The 11,934-nt window shown below is 48.8% G+C and overlaps 1 protein-coding gene across 1 annotated transcript in view; it reads right to left on the bottom strand.

Moving 5' to 3' along the window:
• The window catches only part of LOC107111298 (extracellular serine/threonine protein kinase FAM20C-like), a gene marked incomplete at its 5' end in the record, with an annotated part of 90,125 nt that overhangs the window by 16,371 nt on the left and 61,820 nt on the right, over positions 1–11,934 (bottom strand). The gene's annotated exons all lie outside the window — the stretch shown is intronic.

Genomic DNA, 11,934 nt, shown 5'->3' with positions numbered 1-11,934 from the left:
AATGACAGCCTTTCAAATATTTAAAGAGAGCAATCATGCCCCCCCATCTCTTCTTCTCCAAATTAAACATTCCCAAGGCCCTTAGCCTTTCCCCGTAAGGCTCAGTCTCCAGACACCTGATCATCCTCGTCGCTCTCTCCTGCACCCTCTTGATTTTGCCCACATCCTTTTTGAAGTGAGGCCTCCAGAACTGTACACAGGACTCCAGGTGCGGCCTGACCAAGGCAGTATACAGAGGAGTTATGACCTCCTGCGATTTTTGATGCTATGGCCCTTTTAATATAACCCAAGACGGAATTTGCCTTTTTTGCCGCTGCATCACACTGACTACTCATATTTAGTTTAGTTCTCTCAAGAGTAGTTCTCTCAAGAGCTCTCTCAGCCCCACCTACGTCACAGGATGCCTGTTGTGGGGAGGGGAAGGGAAAGGAGATTGTAAACCGCTCTGAGACTCCTTTGGGTAGTGAAGGGCCGGGGTATAAATCCAATTTCTTCTTCTTCTTCAGAGTTACTCCAGTCTGTCCACTGACTTTGAATTGACTTGGCAGGGAATAACTCTGTGGGGAAAGAACTGACAGCGCAAAGTGCCGTCAAGTCACAAGAGACTTATGGCAACCCTGTAGGTTTTTCAAGGAATGAGACAAACAGAGGTGGTTGGCCGCTGCCTGCCTCTGCGTAGCAACCCCGGACTTCCTTGCTGGTCTCCCATCCAAGTACTAACCGGGGCCAACCCTGCTTAGCTTCCGGGATATGACAGGATCGGGCTAGCCTGGGCCGTCCGGGTCACAGCTTTACAGATCTGTACCTATATAATCTGGAGTGCAAAATTCTGCATTCATGCCCTGACTTTTTCCCATAGCCCAAACACACACACACAGAGACAATAATTTTTTTTTAAAAAAAATCCCTGCACAGCTGCGACTTACAATTCTTCAAAAAGCACTGCTTCTATAGTTCTCCTCAAACAACCTTCATATATTTGACTGGTAATAGGAGCACCCTACTGTGTCAGATGCAATAACCCCCTCCCGGTGTGACTACGTAGGAGGACCCAAGGTTGAGACACAGAGAGAAATGAGATTAACCCAGATGGAAAGAGATGTTTCCCATTTTCAACGTTTTCTCGGGATGCATTTTAAGTGTGTGTCAAATATAAACACCGAGGGACAAGAAAGCGTTCCCTGTTTCCGTTCCTTCTTACAGCTGCTTCGATTTTTTGCCGACGGTTTTGGCATGGCCGTGCGGGTGTTGTGTGCTATTTATACCTCCGATGTATGTTGTTTTATATGCACATGTCATGCAGCCTGCTGTTTTACTGACTGACAAATAGTACCGAAGAAGGCGTCCATTTTGCAGGAAGGGGAAAAAACAAACATGGCTCAAGGAAACGTCACAGAAACAAAGGATTATAGCTTCAAGGTGCATAAGAGAGAAGGGAAATCAAAAACGTGTGGATTTTAGATAATAAAGCATTAGAAAAAAACCTGAAGTCTTCCTAACAAGTACAATCCTCAGCCCTTAGTTCTCCTTCTGTAGGGGTATGCTCCAACCACTGTTATTTAATAAGAGTAGGACACTCTTCCAGTTTGGCGAGAGTCAGTTTGGTGTAGTAGTTAAGAGCGTGGACTCTAATCTGGGAGAACCAGGTTTGATTCCCCACTCCTCCACATGCAGCTGCTGGAGTGACACTGGGTCAGTCATAAGTTCTTTCAGAGCTGTTCTCTCACGAGCACTCCTCGAAAGAGCTCTCTCAGCCCCACCTACCTCACAGGGTGTCTGTTGTGGGGAGGGAAAGGGAAAGGAGACCGTAAGCCGCTCTGAGACGGCAGTCCTCGAAAGAGCTCTCTCAGCCCCACCTACCTCACAGGGTGTCTGTTGTGGGGAGGGAAAGGGAAAGGAGATCGTAAGCCGCTCTGAGACGTCGAGTGAAGGGTGGGGTATAAATCCAATTTCTTCTCCCTTTGTCAGACAGTCGGCTCAGACTGGCAATGGCTCTCCAGGGTCTCAGGTAGAGGTTTTTCATATCACCTACCACCAGATCTTTTTAGCTGGAGATGCTGGGGATCAAACCTGTGACGTTCTGCATGCCAAGCAGACACTCTACTGCTGGGCCACGGCCCCTTCCAATTTTGCCCATGCAAGGCCAGATAGGGCAGCTGGGACAGGTAGCTTCGGTCGGCAGGTGCTTGGAACTTGATAACTTCAATTCCTCAACTGCCCTTCCTTCTTGGCGACTGAAATTGACTTCAGCCCCTCCCATGGCAGTGTAACTGACACAATGTGGCCTGCAGTCTTCACTACAGAACTACAGTCCACCTACAGCTGCAATCATGCAACTGAAGAAATTGATGGAAACGTCTCCTTTAAGTATCTGGAATGGGCGTTTTGGCGAAGGCTGTTTTTGAAAATGTTTTGAAAACATGGATTCCTCCTACTGAGCTGAACGGACTATTTGGACTTATATTTATCTTTGAAGGAGGAAACATTGTACTCTATGCCTTGTTTATAGTATTAGTATGCACTTATTTTGATGTTGTGGCACCACCAACTTTATACTTTGTTAAACAGAGTTTATATATTTTGGCATTTTTGATGGTGTTTTTCCTAGCGGATTTTGCTGTTTTTTGGATCTTTGTGATGCTAGGTTTCCCAGCTTTTTGGATTTGCAACCATGCACATGGCAGGAACGTTCATGCGCCAACACACGATGAGCCCATTCAATACTGGGAGAAAGCTCACAATTCAAACAGAGTTCTTACTGGAGGAACCTTTCACTTGTTGCCGGGTCATCCTGTCAGTGAATGGGGGGTGGGTGGGAGAGAAAATCTGCTTTGATTGCTGCACAGTGCACACACCTTTCTTCTTTATGCCGTCTACATTTTTAGCAATCTTTCTGTTATTTCAAAACCAATGGCAACCCAATGAATTCCAAGGAAATGTGAAAAGATCTTTATCTGCCCTGGGTATCTGGGACAGAGAAGGTGTTTTTTTTTTTTTTTTTAAAGTTACTAGAGGAAAAGGGAGGGCAGAAATCTATAATCTTTTGGAATTGGTTAACAGGAACAAAAGCCCAAGTACTTTCTAGCTACGTAACATTGATTTGAGTGAATGAGTGCTTCGGTTCCTCTGAAAGCTATGCCCCAGCATTGTTAATATGTCTCTTTTTGCTAGTAAATTACCACTCATTCATTAGAGGCCTGGAGTTACAGCGGTCTACCTGACCGCAGAAGGATGCATAAATGCATTTAAATAATTACTGACCTATTCCCATTCTTCATGTTCCATTCAGAGTACACTCGTCATTATTATTTTTTTTCCTTGTCAAAGAGAGAGCAATGTGTAATTGACTGACCTTGTTTCTCTCTGCTTTCTGGCCAGGCTTCCCCCAAAGAACAAACTAATAATAATCTAGTCTGATAGAAAATAGTGCTCGGGCAAAATTGGCTCTGGCAATTGTTAATCCCCAAAGAACCAACCCCGTCTCCCCCCCAGGCTGCCGTTCCGGAGACGAGAGCCTGCTAATGGGCTGTTTTGGAGAGGGTATCTCCGAATTTCCTGCTCCGTTTTTCGAGGGTGGGTCGACAGCCATCAAAGAAGGTCAGCTATTAAAGAAAACTGTGCTTATCCCCAGCCACTTAAGTGGTTACCCAGACAGGAACTCCTTCGGGCGGGATTCGATTTAGCTAAAAACTGGAGGCAGGGCGGCTCAGTGGCAGAGCATGTGTTTTGCATGCACAGGGCCCCGGGGTCAACCTCCAGTTAGAGGATCTCTGCTGGCAAGGGACAGGGAAGGCGGAAGGCCCTGGGCAGCCGTTGCCTGCCTGAGTGGACAGTGTGGAGCTGGATGGGCCAGTGACCTGACCTGGCCAAAGGCAGCTTTGTATCGTCATTGACTTGTGTCACAAAGTACAATAGTTTGGTTTATTTTTTTGTTAAAACCTGTCCCGCTCCGGAGGTCGTGGGCTGTGCGGACCATGCGGACCGGGCCCCAGGGACCCCGACAGACCCCGCAAGACATCAGAGGCATGACTCACCAGGCGGGGACCCCTCCTGCAGCGTGCTGTGTAGGCCGAGCCCAGAGATAGGACCGGGGTCCATGGAGCAGCCCCATAGAAGAAAGGGGCGGTGGCGGCTTGTCCGGCGAGCCGAGAACAGACACAGAGCAACAAGTACCGCTGCAGAGTGGTGCCGGCGGCGCAGCCCAGAGGCCGCCAGAGCTGCTGCCAGAGTACCAGCATTCGCCCCGGAGATGCCCCACCGGTGTCTCAATAGATAATGGAGGGCGTGGCCCAAGCCGGAGGGCGGCTGGCTGGTCCTGGGAGCAGGGTGGGGAGATAAAAGGCAGGGTGGAGAAGGGGCCGGGGAGGAGGAGTGTGCTGTGGAACAAAGTGGGACGCTGACGAGAGAGACAGAAAGACGGCAGAGAGGGAGAAAAGAAGTCCGCAGCGTGCTGGCAGAGGGATGCTCAGGGTGACATTAACCCTGTCCCCTGACTGTCTGAGGTCCCTCACTCCCTCTCCCTTTTTGAATCTTGCTCCCTGTAAGCTGTGGAGTCTTGTGAGCATGTAGTGGAAAAACGGCAGAAGACCACTGTAAGTAGAGGAGGCAGGTGGTGAGCCACACAGCCCTTCTCCACGTGAATGGCAGTCTCAGGGCAGCAGGGGGTTAAATTCTACCCAGATGAAGAGCACCTGGTGGCGGGAATACAATACAGGAGAGGGAGAGGTCTCTGGGTACCACGGCAGCTACAGAAAAGGCTTCTTCACTCCAGCTCAGGGGTTTTTTTGGACTTCCTAACGGCTGGAGGAGACTTCCCACCCAATACAGGTTACAGGGTGGGTGGAAAAGTATTACTATTTATTTTTTGTGAGCTGAATAAAGGCTGCATCCTTTGTTCCATTTGCTTGTTGGAATCAATTTGAACGATGGGTAATACAAAGCAAAAATCCTATTTTGTGAGCTACTGGCATTCAAGCTGTGAATGAGCGATTTAGTTTGCTCTGGAGCCTTCCTCCCTGAGCTAAGACAAAAATGTGTGAGCCAGAGGCTAAAAAACTGTGAGCTGGCTCACACTAACTCAGCTTAGAGGGACCACTGGCTGGGGCCCACCTTTGCAAATGATGTGGTAGGGGCTGAGGCTTGGTGGCAGATCATCTGCTTGGCTGGCTAAGCCTCCTACGGCAGCCATTTTGCGGCAGCCATTCTGCAGGTGCCTGCAAGCTCAAAAAGGGGGGGAACCCCTGGATGAGCCCATGAAAATTTTCCTACCACGATCTGCCCAGCCCAGGAAACGAAACACCTTCTGAATCTCTGCCATGCCTAAAGGCACAGTGAGCCTTGCCAACTCATCCCCCCTTTTTTAAAAATGGCCCCTGAGATGTGTCCTAAGCTCCAAACTGAACTGCTGAAGCAATGGAGAAGCTTAAAACAAGAGAAAATTTGCTGTCCGTGATGATCAGAGGCTCTTCTCTGAACATACAATTCTAGACATACACAGAAAGAAGTTCAGCCTTTATCTGCATCTGTCCGCATTTTTTTTAGTGAGATGAATCCAATTAGGAGGTTTTAATAACTGTAAATTAGGCTTTGCTTAAGAGGGAGGCATGGATGTGGGCATGATCTACTTTCTGTGCCCCCCCCAAAAAACCCCCAGCAGTTATTACTGCCTGGTGAATAGCAGATGAATGACAATAGCAGGCATAATTGGATTAGGTGTGATATCCAGAGAGGTAGCAGGCATGGAGAAATCAGCCATGGTAATTAGACAGGAAACCTACGTCTTGATTCAGTCCAGGAGGATGCATCGTCTTGAGCTTCATTATCAGTTGCAATTCAGCAGTCTCTCTTTCTAATCTCCCTTTGAAATTCCTTTGCAAGAAACCTGCTACTCTAAGGCCAGCAACTGAATGTCTGGATGACTAAAATGTTCCCCCACTGAGATTAAAGGGACATAAGTAATTTACCAATGCTGATTTTTCCACATCTACTACCCCTCTGAATATCACACTTAATCCAATCACACCTGCTATTTGTCATTCACTTGCTATTGTCATTTGGCATCTGAAATCACTCCACTCTCAAAGATATAAGGACAGATGGATTCACATTCTAGCTGTATCTGAAGAAGTGAGCAGTGACTCATGCAAACTCATATCCTGCCACAAATTTTGTTTAAGGTGCTACTGGACTCTTGCTTGACATCTTGATCTATCTCAGCACAGCAGGGGCAGCAAATGAGTAACGGACTGGATCTCCTCCAGCTCCTGGGTGGTGAGGGGTGGGCACCAGGGTGGGTGCACTGACAGCAAAAACCCTTGAGGGGGCACCGGTCACCAATGAAACCCCCTCCCGTTTCTGTTCAAGTTGACATTTTCTCGCTCGAAGTCTTGCAAGAGTAGCTCAGCGTTAGCACAGGGAAAATATTTTATCTGGTATGGGGTGGGGTGGGGGAAGGAATGGGCACAATGTTATTCTTTCAAAACGTGTACATCAAGTTGATCCATGAACGAAACAAAATAAAAGACATAAGCCCTGCCCTTGGGCTTACATCGGTCAAAACGCAAAGAGTTGCAAGCATGTTACAGTGTGCCGGTCATTGAGGGGCTCTCCCTTATATATAAAAGACAAATGGTGGTGTCACTTCTCTAGAACATTCCACACGCTCCGGAATTGGTTGGCGCCCTGGTGTGTCACTCAGAATCTGTCCCTATCCACTGGCTGCATACCTTGAGTCTCGCCTCCAACATTCTAAACAGTTTGCTGTCCCCCCCCCCATAGCCAGTCAGAACACAGAGGTTATTTGCATATGCAGCCTCATTGGCCTTTGCCTCGGAACACAGAGGTCATTTGTACATGCGATTTGACTGGCTTTTGCCTCTAACATTCTAAACAGTTTGCTGTTCTGAGGTAAAATGTGTCCAATCTCCAGGTGAGGGCTGGAGATCACTCAGAATTACAACTGCTTTCCAGATGGCAGAGATCAGTTCCCCTGGAGAAAATGGTGGGCTCTGTATCCTTATATGCTGCTGAGGTGGCCCCGTATGACAGCCAATGTGGTGTAGCAGTCAGGGCCTTCAGAGCAGGGGAAGGCTGTAGGTGTGTGTGGGGGTGGAAAGTTGAAGAGTGGGGGGGAAATAAAGGTAGGTTGATGATTGGCTGGGAAGGAGACAGGGTTGCCAACTCCAGGTGGGAAATTCCTGGAGATGTGAGGGATGGATCCTGGAGAGGGTGAGGTTTCAAGAGGCGTGGGACCTCGGACAGGTACAAAGCCATAAACTCCACCCTCCAAACCAACCATTCCCTTCTGGGGAACCATTGTTGCCAATCTCCAGGTGAGGGCTGGAGATCACTCAAAATTACAACTGTTCTTTAGGTAGTAGAGATCAGTTCCTCTGGATAAAATGGTGGACTCAGTGTCATTATACCCTGCTGAAGTCGCCACAGCAAATTGACACTGAGTGTTCAAGGCCGGGGCATCCACCCAGAGCCTCTTTCTAGAGATCGTTGTATTTATTTCCACAATGAGCCTTTTTCCTAGTCTAAAATAAGACTCACCGGCTCACTACACTCATAAGAAGCCGCCTGCTACTGAATCAGATCATCGGTATATTGATGTCAGTGTTGTCTACTCTGACTGGCAGCCGCTCTCCAAGGACTCAGGTAGAGATCTTTCACATCACCTGCTACCTGATCCCTTTTTTAACCCAAGATGCCAGGGATTGACCCTGGGTCCTTCTGTGTGCCAAGCAGAGGCTCTACTATTGAGCCATGGCCTCGTCCCATTTGGGATCCTTTGCCTGGCATTTCAGGTCTCAGTGTGATACGCAATGCTCCCTCTAAGCTGTGGAGTCTTGTGAGCAAAAAATCTACTTTGTGAGCTACTGACATTAAAGTTGTGAGTGAGCGATTTGGCTACTGCATAAATTAGTTTGCTCTGGAGACATCCTTCCTGAGCTAAGATAAAAAACTGAGCCAGAGGCTAAAAAACTGTAAGCTAGCTCACACTAACACAGCTTAGAGGGAACACTGGTGATAAGGCTTCTGGAATTTTGTTCCCCAAGTCTCCGGTCCCCTCATTTCAGAGACCCTGGGGTTGGAGTTAAGGCCATTGGGGAGTTTTGCTTGTAACATTTCATCTCTGTAGAACTGCAGGCGGAAGATCAGGCTACCGCTTTCCTTGCTTTCACTGACTGAAGGCTCTCTTATGTGACTTTGTAGAAATGGCACAGATGGGAGAGGTACGAGCAATGCCGTCTCCTGCTTTTTAATTGCTGAACTGGATAGCTTTATTGTTTTCATTTTGAACGGAACTGCATTTCCAATCTGGGCTGGCTACCTTGGGGACCTGTCGGTTGGAGAAGAGGGAAGGGATGGAAGGAAAGAAGCACTGGGAAGGGTAAGGTGGAAGATTACCTGAGTCCTTAATCAGGTATTTAAATACAACAGCAGAATGAGCAAGGAGGAAAACGGAAGGTGAAGAGTTCCACTGCTAGGAAGGTAGACTGGGAACAACGGACGGTATAATTTGGGGCTTATGGAAGAAACCAGGGAGAGAGGCAAAAGAAATTGAGAAAGGAGGCGAGAGAGGGAGAAGGAGGAAGAGGAGAGGGAAGGAGAGAGGAAGGAGAATGAGGAGGAGGGACAGGGAGGGAGGAGATAGAGAGAGAGGGAAAAGTAGAGGGACAGAAGGAGAAGAAGAGGGTCAGAGGGAGGAAGAAGGAGAGCAATGGGGAGGGAAAGGGATGAAGGGGGAGAGCGAGAGGGATAGAGGGAGAGGAGAGCGAGGGAGAGAGGAGGAAGGGAGAGAGGAAGGAGAAAGAGGGGGAGGGATACAGAGTGGGGAGATAGAGTAGGGAAAAGGAGAGGGACAGGGGAAGAAGAAGAGGGTCAGAGGGAGTGAGAAGGAGAGCAATGGGGAGAGAGAGGAAGGACAAAGGAGAAGGAGAAGGAGGGGGGAGAGGGACAGAGGGAGGGAGAGAAAGAGGGAGAAGAAGAGGGACAGAAGGAGAGAGGGAGGGAGAAGGAAAGCAAGGTAAAGAGACTGGGGAGAGGGAGGAGAGGGAGAGGGCGAAGGAGATGGACAGACAAAGAGAGAGGGAGACCAAGGGAGAGGGAGGAGGGGGACAGAGGAAGAAAGCTGGAGAGGGAGAGGAAGTAGGAGAGGGCCGGAGGGCGAGACAGGAAGAGAGAGACAAGAAAGAGAACAACAAGAGGATGTGCCAAATCCATTGACCTCACTGATTTCCCCGACTTGAGACTAAAACAAGGCCTGGCTGCCTAAACAGCAGGGCCCGGGAGCATTTGGCTGCAAAACATAAGCCTGGCGGGTACCGAGGGTTGAGATATTTCTCCACAGCCACCAGGAGTGGACTTGGAGCAAGCCTAGTGGAGTGACCATTGTGGTGGTACGAGCCAGTGCTACAGGGCCACTTAGCTCAGTCGGGCAAACGGGGCATTAGCTCACCCATTGCAGCTTCCTGCAAACTGGTGGCAGTGCAGGAGGCGCTGACGTCCACTGGCATGGCTGATGCAGGGTCTGAGGAAAGTGGCCCTGGAGGCATTGGTAAAAGTTGCTGGGCCTTGGCTCTGCTTTGTCCTGGCTGCCAGCACCCTCCAGGGGAGTGGCTCACCAGGAGATTTCCCTGTAAGATAAATGGCCAGTTCATCTGACAGCTGTTCCTGCAGACCCAGAGAGACATCAGTATCAACAAGGCACCTAGTGGTGAGGGGACTTGACCCATCTATGCCTCTCACAGTACCTCCATAAGCCACCACTACTAAGACCGCATGACGTCAGTGCATCATGTCGCTCCGCCATGCTCCCGGAAAGTTCCCTCCCACCCCCTGCCAGTGCAGACATCGGACCTGGCAACCCTCATGGGCCTCTATAACAGTGGCTGATTCCTTGCTGTCTTTTTTGGAAGTCGTGCTGTCTTTTTTGTAGGTCGTGCGCATGTGTACAGGGCAAGGGTCCCACAACCACTGCCTCTATTGTACACTCATTCGCCATAACATGTCTACATCCCTTGCAAACCCTGCCCACCCGGGAGGCTGGGGGGCTGAATTTTTCCCTGCCATCTTGGACTGCACACTGTTTTATTTACTGATCTGTTTTGGGGTAGTTTTAATGTTGGTTTTAATTTAAGTCATTTATTGTATGCTATTCTGTTGTAAGCTGCCCTGAGCCCTACTTGTAGGGAAGGGTAGCCTAGTAAAACTAATTTAATAAATAAATAAATAAATAATAAATATAGGGCGACCATTTTGCCTTGCTTGGCCCGTTGCTCCTCTAAGCCACACATACAATCTGTGCCATGGGGTGCACATAATTTTTGTTTGTATGCACCTCAAGTAATTCTTATGTTGCCTCTAATGAGTGACATCAGATTATAGTGTTCAGGATGTCAGCTTGCAAAAAAGAATGGGGGAATAGCAGAAGCACCTGAAGTGAACACTGTCTGAATCTAGAAATCTCTCAAAGGTGCCACCAGCGTGCAATCGAAGAAGATATGAGTCAATGTTTCAACTGCACCAGATCCACAAGGGCACAGTCTATCTCAGGATTCCCCAATGTGGTGCCCTTGCGCAATATGATGTCCACCAATACTTTCCTTGGCACCTTCCAAGCTTTGCAGGAAACGTAAGGCAGTGTTTGTTATTGTTATTCAAATGAAAGGGTTCTCCACTGCTGGACTGGGAGGACTGGGAGGCACCTGAGCTTCTGTTAAGTCTGTATGTTGTTCCATTTCCCCTTCAGGATTTCCTTCTCCCCAGGAGGTGTCAGGAGGGAGGAATTCCATTCAGCTCCCCCTCCTGTGTCAGCCATTTTAGGTTTGGCCCTGCCTCCTGCGGCAGCCATTTTAGGCTGCTGCTCACCACCTCCTTTCAAAATTCCAGATGTGCCCATAAGCTTGGAAAAGTTGGGGACCGCTGCTCAGTCTGAATAAGCCACTCTACCCGAGAAAACAGTGGAGGGAAAAGCATTTGATCTAGCCAAAAGAAAAAATCTCCAATATTTGGGGATGGTCAACTGATAAACGCTGAACTGCAGGCTGTGGAAGGTCGGTAGTTCAGCAGTTCGAAACCCGGATGCTGCACGATGGAGTGAGCTCCCATCTCTAGTTCCAGCTCCTGCCAACCTAGCAGTTCGAAAGCAAGAAATTGCAAGTAGAGCCAGTTTGGTGTAGTGGTTAAGTGTGCGGACTCTAATCTGGGAGACCCGGGTTTGATTCCCCACTCCTCCACTTAAACCTGCTGATGTGACCTTGGGTCAGTCACAAGCTCTGGCACAGCTGTCCTTGAAAAAGAGCAGTTTGTGTCAGAGTTCTCTCAGCCCCACCCACCTCACAGGGTGTCTGTTGTGGGGAGGGGAAGGGAAAGGAGTTTGTGAGCCGCTCTGAGACTCCGAGTGAAGGGCGGGGTATAAATCCAATCTCTTCTTCTTCTTCTAGATAAATAGGTACCACTTTGGTGGGAAGGTAACAGCGTTCCGTGCGCCTTGGTGTTTAGTCATGCCAGCCACATGACCACGGAAACGTCTTTGGACAGCGCTGGCTCTTCGGCTTTGAAATGGAGATGAGCACCGCAACCCTAGAGTCGGACTCGACTGGCTTTCGAACAAGGGAACCTTTACCTTTTACAACTGATAAAAACAAGATGGATGTGCAGCAGGAGGAACAATACCCCCCAAATATCCTAGAGCACACTCTACGACTTCTAGTAAGGGCCAATGGATGATCCAAGGCCTCCAATGCTCGATCAAGAGACAGCCCTGCAGCTTGAGGTCCCATAGATAACAAAAACACAGGGGACAGCCCCAAAATTGGAGTCTAGATTCAAGATGGAGTCTCCTTGTGAAACGTAAGCAATCAGAATATATAAAAGAAAAGGAAAGCGTGTTCATGAGGTAATATTTCCAACAGAAACTCCCCAAAG

The sequence above is a fragment of the Gekko japonicus genome, unplaced genomic scaffold (genome assembly GCF_001447785.1).
Source record: "Gekko japonicus isolate JY-2015 unplaced genomic scaffold, Gekko_japonicus_V1.1 scaffold2951, whole genome shotgun sequence".
Taxonomy (NCBI): Eukaryota; Metazoa; Chordata; class Lepidosauria; order Squamata; family Gekkonidae; genus Gekko; species Gekko japonicus.
Note: the sequence above shows the minus strand (reverse complement) of the source record. Positions and strands in the feature narration are given on the sequence as shown.